This window comes from Ambystoma mexicanum, chromosome 1p (assembly GCF_040938575.1).
Source record: "Ambystoma mexicanum isolate Mex_15411 chromosome 1p, UKY_AmexF1_1, whole genome shotgun sequence".
Taxonomy (NCBI): domain Eukaryota; kingdom Metazoa; phylum Chordata; class Amphibia; order Caudata; family Ambystomatidae; genus Ambystoma; species Ambystoma mexicanum.
This window is the reverse complement of record NC_090921.1, coordinates 92,349,560-92,364,696: the sequence shown is the minus strand read 5'-3', so window position 1 is coordinate 92,364,696 and position 15,137 is coordinate 92,349,560. Positions and strand designations below refer to the sequence as shown.

Genomic DNA, 15,137 nt, shown 5'->3' with positions numbered 1-15,137 from the left:
TCCCACCACCCCCACCCCCCACCATCTAGGGGCACCCTCCACCAGGCCCCCACTCATGTCTCCCACCACCCCCACCCCCCCAGTCACCAGGGGCACCCTCCACCAGGCCCCCAACCATGTCTCCCACCACCCCCACCCCCCAGCAGTGCAGGGGCAGCCTCCACCAGGCCCACACTCATGTCTCCCACCACCCCCACCCCCCGCCACCAGGGGCACCCTCCACCAGGCCCCCACTCATGTCACCCACCACCCCCACCCCCCCGCCACCAGGGGCACCCTCCACCAGGCCCACACTCATGTCTCCCACCACCCCCACCCCCCAGCAGTGCAGGGGCAGGCTCCACCAGGCCCACACTCATGTCTCCCACCACCCCCACCCCCCAGCAGTGCAGGGGCAGGCTCCACCAGGCCCACACTCATGTCTCCCACCACCCCCACCCCCCAGCAGTGCAGGGGCAGCCTCCACCAGGCCCACACTCATGTCTCCCACCACCCCCACCCCCCCGCCACCAGGGGCACCCTCCACCAGGCCCCCAACCATGTCTCCCACCACCCCCACCCCCCACCATCTAGGGGCACCCTCCACCAGGCCCCCACTCATGTCTCCCACCACCCCCACCCCCCCAGTCACCAGGGGCACCCTCCACCAGGCCCCCAACCATGTCTCCCACCACCCCCACCCCCCAGCAGTGCAGGGGCAGCCTCCACCAGGCCCACACTCATGTCTCCCACCACCCCCACCCCCCGCCACCAGGGGCACCCTCCACCAGGCCCCCACTCATGTCACCCACCACCCCCACCCCCCCGCCACCAGGGGCACCCTCCACCAGGACCACACTCATGTCTCCCACCACCCCCACCCCCCGCCACCAGGGGCACCCTCCACCAGGCCCCCACTCATGTCACCCACCACCCCCACCCCCCCGCCACCAGGGGCACCCTCCACCAGGCCCCCACTCATGTCACCCACCACCCCCACCCCCCCAGTCACCAGGGGCACCCTCCACCAGGCCCCCACTCATGTCACCCACCACCCCCACCCCCCCGCCACCAGGGGCACCCTCCACCAGGCCCCCACTCATGTCACCCACCACCCCCACCCCCCCAGTCACCAGGGGCACCCTCCACCAGGCCCACACTCATGTCTCCCACCACCCCCACCCCCCGCCACCAGGGGCACCCTCCACCAGGCCCCCACTCATGTCACCGACCACCCCCACCCCCCCGCCACCAGGGGCACCCTCCACCAGGCCCCCACTCATGTCACCCACCACCCCCACCCCCCCAGTCACCAGGGGCACCCTCCACCAGGCCCCCACTCATGTCTCCCACCACCCCCACCCCCCAGCAGTGCAGGGGCAGGCTCCACCAGGCCCACACTCATGTCTCCCACCACCCCCACCCCCCAGCAGTGCAGGGGCAGCCTCCACCAGGCCCACACTCATGTCTCCCACCACCCCCACCCCCCCGCCACCAGGGGCACCCTCCACCAGGCCCCCAACCATGTCTCCCACCACCCCCACCCCCCACCATCTAGGGGCACCCTCCACCAGGCCCCCACTCATGTCTCCCACCACCCCCACCCCCCCAGTCACCAGGGGCACCCTCCACCAGGCCCCCAACCATGTCTCCCACCACCCCCACCCCCCAGCAGTGCAGGGGCAGCCTCCACCAGGCCCACACTCATGTCTCCCACCACCCCCACCCCCTGCCACCAGGGGCACCCTCCACCAGGCCCCCACTCATGTCTCCCACCACCCCCACCCCCCAGCAGTGCAGGGGCAGCCTCCACCAGGCCCACACTCATGTCTCCCACCACCCCCACCCCCCGCCACCAGGGGCACCCTCCACCAGGCCCCCACTCATGTCACCCACCACCCCCCCGCCACCAGGGGCACCCTCCACCAGGCCCCCACTCATGTCTCCCACCACCCCCACCCCCCAGCAGTGCAGGGGCAGCCTCCACCAGGCCCACACTCATGTCTCCCACCACCCCCACCCCCCCGCCACCAGGGGCACCCTCCACCAGGCCCCCAACCATGTCTCCCACCACCCCCACCCCCCACCATCTAGGGGCACCCTCCACCAGGCCCCCACTCATGTCTCCCACCACCCCCACCCCCCGCCACCAGGGGCACCCTCCACCAGGCCCCCACTCATGTCACCCACCACCCCCACCCCCCCGCCACCAGGGGCACCCTCCACCAGGCCCCCACTCATGTCACCCACCACCCCCACCCCCCCCAGTCACCAGGGGCACCCTCCACCAGGCCCCCACTCATGTCTCCCACCACCCCCACCCCCCCAGTCACCAGGGGTACCCTCCACCAGGCCCCCACTCATGTCTCCCACCACCCCCACCCCCCCAGTCACCAGGGGCACCCTCCACCAGGCCCCCAACCATGTCTCCCACCCCCCCCCACCCCCCAGCAGTGCAGGGGCAGCCTCCACCAGGCCCACACTCATGTCTCCCACCACCCCCACCCCCCGCCACCAGGGGCACCCTCCACCAGGCCCCCACTCATGTCTCCCACCACCCCCACCCCCCAGCAGTGCAGGGGCAGCCTCCACCAGGCCCACACTCATGTCTCCCACCACCCCCACCCCCCGCCACAAGGGGCACCCTCCACCAGGCCCCCACTCATGTCACCCACCACCCCCACCCCCCTGCCACCAGGGGCACCCTCCACCAGGCCCCCACTCATGTCACCCACCACCCCCACCCCCCGCCACCAGGGGCACCCTCCACCAGGCCCCCACTCATGTCACCCACCACCCCCACCCCCCCGCCACCAGGGGCACCCTCCACCAGGCCCCCACTCATGTCACCCACCACCCCCACCCCCCCAGTCACCAGGGGCACCCTCCACCAGGCCCCCAACCATGTCTCCCACCACCCCCACCCCCCCGCCACCAGGGGCACCCTCCACCAGGCCCCCACTCATGTCACCCACCACCCCCACCCCCCCAGTCACCAGGGGCACCCTCCACCAGGCCCCCAACCATGTCTCCCACCACCCCCACCCCCCAGCACTGTGGGGAACCTGCCAGCAGGCCCCCACACATGTCCCCCTGGCCCCAGGTCCTGACGATACACAATCATGGCAGTAATGGCCAGCATACCCAGCACAAACACCCAGGCAAGGATTGCATCCACCCACATAGTGAATGCAATCACATGACACAACCCCAATGCCAAGTATGCAAAAGAACACATGTCCGTCACACACACATACACAATGGGTGCAAGTGAATGTCAAAACCCATATCATGACATGTAACAAACCAATGAGAAAATAACACAAGTGTAAGAAAATATAAAAAATGTATTAAATACCAAAAAAAAGTGAAATTTTCAAACATACAACGATGTGGCTAAGTAAATAAATGGTCCATGTCCGAGAACAAAAGTGATAAACAAAAAAACAAAGGAAAAAAAAATGAAAATGAATTTGTCCAAAGCAATATCATGTAATAGGAAATTAATGAAAAACCATTACGTCATGGTGAAAACAATAAGAAATTAAAAAAATGTATCTCCCAAAAAAACAAACTATATACAGGAATGTTCCAGGGTCCATGAGCCCAACACCAAAAATGAAACCTACCACTAATTAATGAAAAATATATGTACAAAAAAGTGGCCATTGTCCGAGCGGTCCAAAATAATAAAAATAAATAAAGGAAACCTAGCACTAACTAACTAAATAACTATATACAAAGGCAGCGGGCAAGTCCTGCGGCTCACTTGGTGATGTTGCTGGCCAGGGCATCATTGAACTCCATGTCGATGTCCTGGAGGCGGGACTCTGTCCTGGCCCCGAGGTCTCGCAGGGACAACCCCATGTCCACCTCAAACTCCCTGCGAGCTTCCTCGAGGCACTCAGCCCGCCTCAATGCCCGACGCATGGAGAACTCCGCCCTGACCATGGCGAGCCGCTCCTCTTCCGCCCGCTGCCGCTCCGCACCTATCCGCTGGCCAAACTCCTCCCACACGGAACACACCACCATCCCAGGGTTGCCCTGCCCTCCGGCCGATGCCTGCCCCTCGGATCTTGATGGCCCCGAGCCATGATGCCTCCCACGTCGAGCCCGCTGCTGCCTCCGACGCCACTGCCTCTGCCAGCACGACGGCATCCAGGCTGATGGAAACCACCGACGCCGTCGTGCACGTGCCCTGCCCGATGATGCCGTCACATCTTCCATCTGCTGGGGTCCACTTGCTGTGTTGTCCACCCCTGCTGGACCTCCGACGCCCAACTGTGGCAGGGATGGGATCCCCACCGAGCTGGCTGCATTGGTCGGGGCAGGTCCACAGGGGGCCCTGGTGGCATCTGGGCCGGAAGACGGCAAGGAGAACGACCGGTGGATAGCCTGCACAGAGGAGGAGAGGGCCGTCAGATTGGCCAACACATGCAGGAAACCCCCGAACATGGCCGATCCCAATTGGGCCACGTCGGCACGGTGCACTTCGTGATGACGTGCGTGCTCCTCCCGGGAAGCACGCACGTCATCACGAATCACAGCCGTGCGCATCGCGACCCCAATCAGGACCTTCTCCACGCGGCCAGGGGTTACCACGTCCGCAGGTGGAGGGGAGTCAGGTGACATGGACATCCCCTCTACCTGCGGACGGGCCTGGGACGGGGCATCCCTGCTGGTGCATGGTGGTGCACTCACAGGGTCAGGGACAGTGACATGCACAGGCCCCTCCACGGTGACCTGTGCTGCCTCCTGCCCCTGGCCCTGGACTGCACCACTTGCACCAGCAGGGATGCTCCCACCAGGCCCCATGTGTGCACCAGTGTCGGCCTCCTCCTCCTCTGTGCAAACCACCAACCTGGATGGCTCCTCACCGTCTCCCGCCGTACCAGGCCCCTGTGGGGGCTCACCCACCCCTTCCGCTGCAGCCGTGGGGGCATCCCCGCCGCCTTGCTCCACAGCGCCGTCTCCGCCCTCTTCTTCACTAGCCGCTGCGTAGAGGGAGACAAAGGACACAAGCATCAGGCTACTGTACAATGGTCCCCTAGACAGGAAGCAATAGCAGATGAGCACCACTGTCAAAGTACACTTCCATCATGTCCCTCCACAACACATGGGTCAGTCCAGGCAAAACACACACAGTAACAGGCATGGTGCATGCCATGGACATTTCCATGCATGTCCAATGGACTCTAGAAACATTCAATGATATGTAACTCACATGCATCATGGCTCATGCATATCACATGCACACACTTCACCTCAGTCACATCCATCTGGCCCCAAACACACCGAACACAGGCGAAACAAGGGTAAGTTGGGTGCGTCACTGAATCTGTGCATTGTCACACACATGTGTCATGCATCCATGGCATGCACAAGTCACAGACACGCAGGTCAGGCACACAGACATGGCTACCATATATGTACCTGGCATCAGCACCCATCCTTCACCCCCATCCATGTCCAGGTACAGAGACTGGCATGCTCTCATGTCCAAAATCTGCATAGGGCTGCCCATGCCGCATTTCAACACATGCAACAACCATGTGGGTCACACATCACTGGTCGCACATGCATTTCCATGATGTCCCTGCACACATACATGCATACATGGCCCATGGCACACATACAGGCAAGTATCATAGAACCAGCACACCGCAACATGCCCTGTCTCACACAGTAATGCTTGGACACATACCGCTCAACTCCAGACGGGCCTCCCTCTCAAGGACCTGGGCGTGGAGCGCTGGGCGTACGCGTTCCAGGTCCCTCTTCTGGATGGAACTCATGCGGCCCCGGCCCCCCTCCACGAGGCGCCGGGCCTTCACAAGGGTCCTGGACCTCAAGTCCTCCCAGCGCTTCTTGATCTTCTGGACGTTGCGGGTTGCCACCCCCTCCGCGTTGATGGCAACCACACAGTCGGCCCAGATCCTCTCCCGTCCTTCCTTGCTGGCGCGGGACGATCCAAAGAGGGCATCATACTGCCCCAGGACATGCTCCACCAGGACACCAACTTCGGTGGCAGTGAAGCTGGTGCCCCTCTGCCCCTCTGGCCTGGGGTTGCCACTGGTGCCAGATGTGGAAGTGCCCGACATGGCAACCCCAGAGGCAGGTGTGGGTGGGCAACTGGGTCCTGGGGCTGGGCTGTGGAGCGATGTAATCCCAGTTGGGAGTCTTCAGTTCCAGGAGGGGTGGATACAGCAACTGGACCCCTGCAGATGGCTGATGTGCAGGCACCAAATGGCAGGGCACGGTGGCAGCAGGCAGGCAGGCAGGCAGGCAGCAGTAGATAGCACGTGGGAGGCTGCTCGGGGCACTGGGGGGCAGTAACTCGGCCTTCTGGGCAGGAGCGTGGTGTTCCGTGTGTTTTCGGGTGGCCAGCTTGATACGGAGTGATTTGGCACGTGAAAATCCTGCACGTCAGCGTGAAATCCGAGGAAAGGCCCTTAGCGCGTAAGCGCGTCAGCACGCATACGCGATTCTATTGGACCAGAGTCCCTCAGCGCGTAAGCGCGTCTGACGTGACCCGCACGGGCGTTCCCCACTCAGCACGTGATGACGGAACACACGTGGAAATACTGCACGTCAGAGTGTCATCGCGTGATTGGCCTATGTACGTGTATTTCATTGCGTGTAATTGGACAAAAGTGCGCGTACACGCGATTGGCCTATGTACGTGTATTTAATGGGTGCGCGGCCACTTACACACGCAAGTACGTCAGCGAACCTGTATCCCGTGGTGCGTGTGAATTTCCACACGCTATTGGACTGGGAACTGGATTCCAGGGGTGCGCGGGTCACACGCTGTATCCCGTGGTGCGTGTGAATTTCCACACGCTATTGGACTGGGAACTGGATTCCAGGGGTGCGCGGGTCACACGCTGTATCCCGTGGTGCGTGTGAATTTCCACACGCTATTGGACTGGGAACTGGATTCCAGGGGTGCGCGGGTCACACGCTGTATCCCGTGGTGCGTGTGAATTTCCACACGCTATTGGACTGGGAACTGGATTCCAGGGGTGCGCGGGTCACACGCTGTATCCCGTGGTGCGTGTGAATTTCCACACGCTATTGGACTGGGAACTGGATTCCAGGGGTGCGCGGGTCACACGCTCGCCTAGAACACGCGCAAAGCATAAAATTGCGGACTTTAACAATAACAAGCTCAGACGCCAGGATGAACATACCGTTCCTAGCAGCAGTGGCAGTGGGCTACCAAAGGAGGAGGAGGAGGATAGTCAGGGCCAGAATATTCACACCCAGAACCAGCCTTTTCGGGATGCCTGATGACCAGGTGTATGGGAGGTACAGGTTTCCACCACACATCATACTGGACCTGGTGAGTGAGTGGGAGGATGACCTCACATCACCCACCCTGTGCTCCCAAGCACTCAGCCCCCTGGAGAAGGTCCTCAATGTACTGCACTTCTTAGCCACTGGATCATTTGAGCGGACAAGTGCCATAGTGGGTGGGGTGTCACAGGCCACCCAGTCACGCTGCCTACACCAGGTCTTGAACATCATGACTGCACGCCCATAAGTCCGCAGGCACATATACCTGCCCAGAACACCTGCAGAAAGGCATGCTGCCGCCCTGGATTTTTACGGAGTGGCACGATTCCCCAAAGTGCTAGGTGCCATCGACTGCACCCATGTGGCTCTACGTCCCCCCAGGGCATCAGAGCACATCTATAGGAACCGCAAGCACTGGCATTCCATCAACGTGCAGGTAGTATGTAATGCCAAGGGAATCATCACCTCAGTATATGCCAACTATCCCGGGTCCACCCACGACAGCTTCATTTACCGAATGTCCACCCTATGCCGGGACATAGATGCTGGGCGGCATGGCGATACATGGCTGCTTGGTGAGTATGTATGCCACTGCACATGCATGCATGTTGGATACTGAGCAAGGTCACAACCCCACCAATGATACCAATCACCACCTCCACAGGGGACAGTGCCTACCCTCTCAGCCCCCACATGATGACGCCAATTCGGAACCCCACCACGCCACCCCAGGTAAGATATAACACAGCCCACATTACAACCAGGGGCATAGTGGAGCGCACATTCGGAGTGCTAAAGTCACGCTTTCGCTCCCTTGACCGTTCTGGCGGGCAGCTGTTATACGCTCCCCCAGTAGTGTGCAGGATCATAGTGGCAGCATGTGTCCTGCACAACGTTGCAACACGCCGGGGCCTGGCCGTGGACATGGTGGTGGCCCCACATCCCCAACCACATGCACAGCCGCTGCGCATGGGAGGGGAAAGGGCACGGGGGGAGGCAGCCCGTACACAGCTAGTGGCTAATTACTTCACATAGAAATCACACCCCTGTGGAGTGCACACTGCCCTGGCACATTCCATCTGACAATCAATGATGACTCAACCTGACACTGATCCTGAATGTCTGGAGAATGAACCGGGAATACCATGTCAGCCTGAGATTGTTCACCTGGAAGTGTCACAATGTGTGCATCCCTACCCACACAGACACCACCAATGCAGTTTTGTGAAGTTACACATTGAAGCAGCTAAAATGAATACCCACTTGCAAAATGCAAGAAGAGAACAGTGCCATGTCAGCCAACCCAACCCCAGCACCGCCACACGACACACCGTGCCATGTCATGCTAATTGCAGGTAAACAAAGTAATCCCCACAACATGACAACAGTCTCACTATGTACAGTGGCACTATTAGAAACCTGCAACACCTGAAATGCTCACAGCAATGCCGGACCAACAACATACTTGAGCACGTAGTACCATTAACATGACATCACAAATGTTACATATTAGTAGTCTCACCACCTGGAAATGCCTGCACTCCCACCACTACCAACTGTGCAGTGTTGTCGCCATGTAGAGTTGTAGGTGCACTGCTGCCAACATGGTCTCCATCTCCAGACTAGAGGTCCTTGTGTGGACATGAGGAAGGGACCTGCAAATTGGGAGGTAGACACAGAAGAAGAGTTACACATCAATGCAACATGCAGTGTACAACACAACAGCAATATGCACTATGAATGTATACACAGTATTGACTACAGACTGGCCACACAGCTCATGGGAGTCCAACGTCACTGTGTAATTCACTGTCACTTGGGCACACCCTTTGCAAGCCCATGGAAACGGGAAGCAGGAGGGGTGTGTGTGACTCAAACCCAAGCATCTGAACCAAATACATTACAAGCCTGCATGTGCCCAGCCACAATGCAGCGTATGCCCACAGGAACCACGGAAGCCAACAGATCGAAGCCAACAGATCGGAGCCAACAGATCGGAGCCAACAGATCGGAGCCAACAGATCGAAGCCAACACATCGAAGCCAACACATCGAAGCCAACAGATCGGAGCCAACAGATCGGAGCCAACAGATCGGAGCCAACAGATCGGAGCCAACACATCGAAGCCAACACATCGAAGCCAACAGATCGGAGCCAACAGATCGGAGCCAACAGATCGAAGCCAACAGATCGTCCCAAAAAAATTGGGAATAAAAGAAATCAAAATAAAAATAAAAATAAGAAACAATCAAAAATGGCCATTGATGGGCCCGGGGGGGTTGGGGAGGCCACCCAGGAGGTCCGAGGACAGGATGCACACCAGAACCCACCTGCGTGGATCCTGGGAAAAAAAAACACCTCCATGGGCTCATGGCCCACACGGCTACCCTATTGTGGGAGTATCACTGCTGTCGCTATTATCACCCTGTGCAGCTGCATCCGGAGGTGGTTGCACTATGGGAGGCAGCCCACGCAAGGCCCTAGTCTGCTCCTCCATGGCTGCAAGCATGCGGGTGTGGTAGGTCTGGTTCTGGAGGATGAGTGTGCGGAGGTCCCCATGCAACAACTCACGGGATGCCCGGACCTCCGCCCTCGTTGCCTGCATCTCAGCTGAGAGCGTACGGGTGAGACGCTCCAGCTGCTGTTCTGTCCTTTGGTGTGTTGAAGCCTCAAGCTCAACAAGAGTCGTCCTGAGGTGTAGGAGCTCCTGCCTCAGGGCTTCCCTGTGGCCATGGGACTCAATGGAGATGGCCTCCTGCAGAGTCGCCAGTGCCGCCCGCCTGTCCCTGTTGGACCCCAACATGTCCTCCCTGTGTGACTGGCAGATGGAGTCGGTTGCCTGCTCTAGTCGCTCCATCAGCCTTTCTGGGGGGACAATGGAAGTGGCCACCCTATCCATGGCCTGAGCCATCATCTCGGATGATGCAGCCTGTTGGGTAGCCATACCGTAAATGGATTGCTCCCATGCGGTATTGCCGGGTGGCGTACGGCCACCACGTCGGCGGGCACCACACCTGTCTGGGGCAAGGCGAACTGCGCCTTGCTGTGCCGGCACTGCCTGAGGCTGCAGGACTGCATTCCCCCTCTGATCTGCTGGCCCAGGAACAGGATCAGATGTCGCGGAGTGTGACCCTGCATCCGTAACCACCGAAGGCGTAGCTGCCAACACTGACATCCCCATGGAGGGTACTGACCCTGGTGCAGGTGGGTGAGACAGAACAGAATCCCTCCCTGGAACACTCACCTGCGACGGCACGTAGGTCTCATCCGAATCAACACCTGAGTACAGCTCGGGGGAGGTGCAGCCAGAGACACCCCTTGAGAGCACGACCTGCAGCACTTGTGGGTTCTCCCCCACCACCACACCACGTCCCTCACTGGTGGTTGGTCGGCCCTGGGACACCTCCTGGGTCTGCACCATCTCCACAACCCCAGCAGTATCAGGTGCGTCTTCCCCTGCAAAGACATGAAAACAAAGAAATGGAAACAGGCATTAGCACCATGGCACACATTGAGGGCTGGGAAGCAAGAGAACCAGTACTTGATTGACACATGTCCCACATGACTAAAACCCTCCCATGCATGCACCCTCACTGCGTATGAAGTGCAGGCAAATGGCACACACTGATGACACCAAGATGGAAGATGAACAAATTTTCTGCATGCTGCCTGGCAGTGGCATCACACATTGGCCTGTGATTGGCAGGTGAAACACACATGCCATCACACAGATGGCATGTACCATTGCTATTGAGTGAAGATGGAGAGGAGGGCAGCACCTATTCATTCAGTCCAGTTCCCGCATGTAATAGCTTTTCTAATTCTAACAGGTCAGATTTTTCACCTGGAGCTGCCAGTCTGAAATGGTCAAATTGCACAGGGACATGTGTGTACAAATGATATCCAGGTAACAAAGTCACTCCACTTTACCATACCCATGTCAGACATGTGACTAGTGGACAGCGACATGCCTAGTGAAAGTGGTGGAATGCAAACAAACAGACTGAATGAACAGTGAAAAAGAAGCAAATATGTTGTGTCAAGGTGACACTTCAAGGGCAACTGGCGTGCAGTTGTGCTAGATGTCTACTGTTGGCAGAAGGGATACTGCTATGGCCAAATGCAGCTGCGCAGGAAGGATTGCATGAAGCACATGGCTGACCCATACGACTCAGGCGCACACACTCTCACCTGGCACCCGAACAGAAGCCCTCACACACACACCATGCACATGGATGACACACACATGCATGTGCACTCACCGGACAATGCCTCGTAATCAGCCAGATCTCCCACGCCTTGGATCTGTTCCTCCGTGACGTAGGTCCCAGCGACTGACTCATGTGGAGTGAGTTCCATGTCTACTACTGGAGACCCACCTCCAGTCACTAGAGTTGCGGCATGACTTGAGGCCAGCTTACTCTTTGCCCTGCGCTTTAGGTCATTCCAGCGCTTATAGCAATCATTGGCTGTGCGCCTCACGATTCCAAGGGCACTTACGATGTCCGCAACGGTCTGCCAGTGTGCCTGGCGTTGTGCAGGTGTGGTCTTGGATCCTGCAACAATGACCATCTCGTTGTCATGTCCGGACACATACTCGACAAGTGCATTCAGTTCGTCATCCGTGAAGCTGGGCTTCCTGGACGGGCCGGACTGTGTAGCCGTGTCTGGGGCATCAGCCTGTGCCGGACGAGCACTCTTCCTCTTCCGCTTGGAAGGTGGTGGTGATCCTGAGTGTCCTGCGCCGCTCTGGACACTAGGGGCAGGAGCCCTGGTGGACTCTGTATCAGGAGTGTGGGATTGCACACTCAGCATGGGAGTTGGTGCAGGCATTGGCTCTAGTGTGATGGTGTCAGGGGGAATGTCAGCAGCATGGATTAGGATCGACACTGTCCTGGCTGGGTGTGTGAGGGCTGGGGTGGATGGAGCCGCAGCTGCCCCTGCAGCCTCTCCGCCCTGCCTCCTTGGTGCAGCAGATGACCTTGCTGCCCCAGATCCACGTGGCATGATGGCATCAACGTGCACCAGCGCACGTGTCGTAGCCCTGCTGACCTGGAAGTCAGCCATGGAGTCATCCAGGTCTGGTGCCACAATGGGCTGGTCCAACAAGGGCTGAGCATGGATGGTGTCAGCCACTTCAGCCTCAACGGGAGGGGGGGGGGGGAGGGGGGGGATGATGGGTGCCCTTGACTGGTCCTCCACACATGGGGGGACAGGCTCACCCTGCAAGTTACGACCACGTCCCCTACCGGATCCACCACGGCCACCACTTGTGGCTCTTCCACCTTTGCCACCCTTACGGAATCCTCGCCTCCCAGCCATGGCACTGATATTAATGTGCGTATGGGAGTGGCTGTAGACAATTGTCCTGGGCAATTGGGGGTCAAAGGGGTTGGGTACCAGATGGTAATTGTACCCTAGTGCTCTAGCACGGCTGATTGTAACCCCTGGGGAAAGATGACGGGTCACGCAATGCACAGGAGGCCCAAAAAAGGGAGATGACGTGCACGCAACCCCTCCTAGACCACGTGTGCAGAAAGAAAAACCTGCACTACGCTGTGGCACCCAGTAACACAAGAATGAACGTATGCGTGTCACACGCAGCCTAGAATGACCTCTGAAGGGGTAGGCTACACACGGGGCAAGCACAGAAGTTGGATACGTGCGTGACTCACCGTCTGCCAGGTAAATGAGCGTGAAAAATGAGCGCGTTTGGCTGGCTAAACCCCCGCCAAAAGAAGATGTGTACGCTGTCTGAGAAGACAGGACAACAGTAGAAGGGGACACTGTTTGAGGGAACAGGCCCAGGTAAACCAGTAAAAGAGAAAAAAGAGAAAAAGCTGTCAGAGGTAACAGGGAATACGAACTGGAAACGCCGTGAAGTAAATCGCGTGTGAAACGACAAGAAGTACAGAATTCACCCACTCGCTCTCCACGAAAAGCACGTACAAGGAAATGGTGTTCTACATGTACCTTATATACAGGCCCACACGTACAGCGTCACTTACGCGGCGTGTACATTCACCAATCACACGCTTTGTCACTCCTGCGTGTAGATACATTTTCACCAATCACACGCTTTGTCACTTCTGCGTGTAGATCCATTTTCACCAATCACACGCTTTGTCACTTCTGCGTGTAGATCCATTTTCACCAATCACACGCTTTGTCACTTCTACGTGTAGATCCATTTTCACCAATCACACGCTTTGACACTGGGACGTGTCACGCAACAATTTCCTGCACGTGCAGGTGACTATAGGCGCGCATATGCTGTTGACGGGTTTACGCGCTAAGGGCCTTTGCTGACGTGTGGGATTTCACTCCCTATCAGGCTGTCCACGCGTTCACACACGAGAGACCACGCTCCTGGCCAGGAGGCCAAATTACTGCCCCCCAGAGCCCTGAGCACGCTCCCACCTGCCATCTGCTGCTGCCTGACTGCCTGCTGGCCACGTGCCCCACAGTGCTGGTGGGTGGGGGTGTTGGGAGACATGGGTGGGGGCCTGGTGGAGGGTGCCCCTGCACTGGTGGGGGTGGTGGGAGACATGAGTGGGGGCCTGGTGGAGGGTGCCCCTGGTGGCGGGGGGGTGGGGGTGGTGGGAGACATGGGTGGGGGCCTGGTGGAGGCTGCCCCTGGTGGCGGGGGGGTGGGGGTGGTGGGAGACATGGGTGGGGGCCTGGTGGAGGCTGCCCGTGCACTGCTGGGGGTTGGGGGTGGTGGGAGAAATGGGTGGGGGCCTGGTGGAGGGTGCCCCTGGTGGCGGGGGGGTGGGGGTGGTGGGAGACATGGGTGGGGGCCTGGTGGAGGCTGCCCCTGCACTGCTGGGGGTTGGGGGTGGTGGGAGGCATGGGTGGGGGCCTGGTGGAGGCTGCCCCTGCACTGCTGGGGGTTGGGGGTGGTGGGAGGCATGGGTGGGGGCCTGGTGGAGGCTGCCCCTGGTGGCGGGGGGGTGGGGGTGGTGGGAGACATGGGTGGGGGCCTGGTGGAGGCTGCCCCTGCACTGCTGGGGGTTGGGGGTGGTGGGAGGCATGGGTGGGGGCCTGGTGGAGGCTGCCCCTGCACTGCTGGGGGTTGGGGGTGGTGGGAGGCATGGGTGGGGGCCTGGTGGAGGCTGCCCCTGGTGGCGGGAGGGTGGGGGTGGTGGGAGACATGGGTGGGGGCCTGGTGGAGGCTGCCCCTGGTGGCGGGGGGGTGGGGGTGGTGGGAGACATGAGTGGGGGCCTGGTGGAGGCTGCCCCTGCACTGCTGGGGGGTGGGGGTGCAGGGGGACATGAGCAGGTGTGCAGGGTAGTCCCCTGTTTTGTAGGCTGCCTGCAGGGGCCGTGGAGGGTGTACAGGGAACACCTGTGAGGACCCACCCAGCCTAATCGCGTGTGACTTCCCACGCACCCCTGTAATACACGTACCCAGCCAAATCGCGTGTGATGATTCCCACGCACCCCTGTAATACACGTACCCTGGCCAATCGCGTGTTAAACTTCCCGCGTACCCCTGTAATACACGTACCCTGGCTAATCGCGTGTTAAACTTCCCGCATACCCCTGTAATACACGTACCCTGGCCAATCGCGTGTTAAACTTCCCGCGTACCCCTGTAATACACGTACCCTGGCTAATCACGTGTTACACTTCCCGCGTACCCCTGTAATACACGTACCCTGGCCAATCGCGTGTTAAACTTCCCGCGTACCCCTGTAATACAGGTACCCTGGCTAATCGCGTGTTAAACTTCCCGCGTACCCCTGTAATACACGTACCCTGGCTAATCGCGTGTTAAACTTCCCGCGTACCCCTGTAATACACGTACCCTGGCTAATCGCGTGTTACACTTCCCGCGTACCCCTGTAATACACGTA

The 15,137-nt window shown here is 59.4% G+C and overlaps 1 protein-coding gene across 1 annotated transcript in view; it reads right to left on the bottom strand.

Moving 5' to 3' along the window:
• LOC138454998 (very-long-chain 3-oxoacyl-CoA reductase-like) overlaps positions 1-15,137 on the bottom strand; it is a 266,556-nt gene that overhangs the window by 108,714 nt on the left and 142,705 nt on the right. The window lies entirely within an intron of this gene.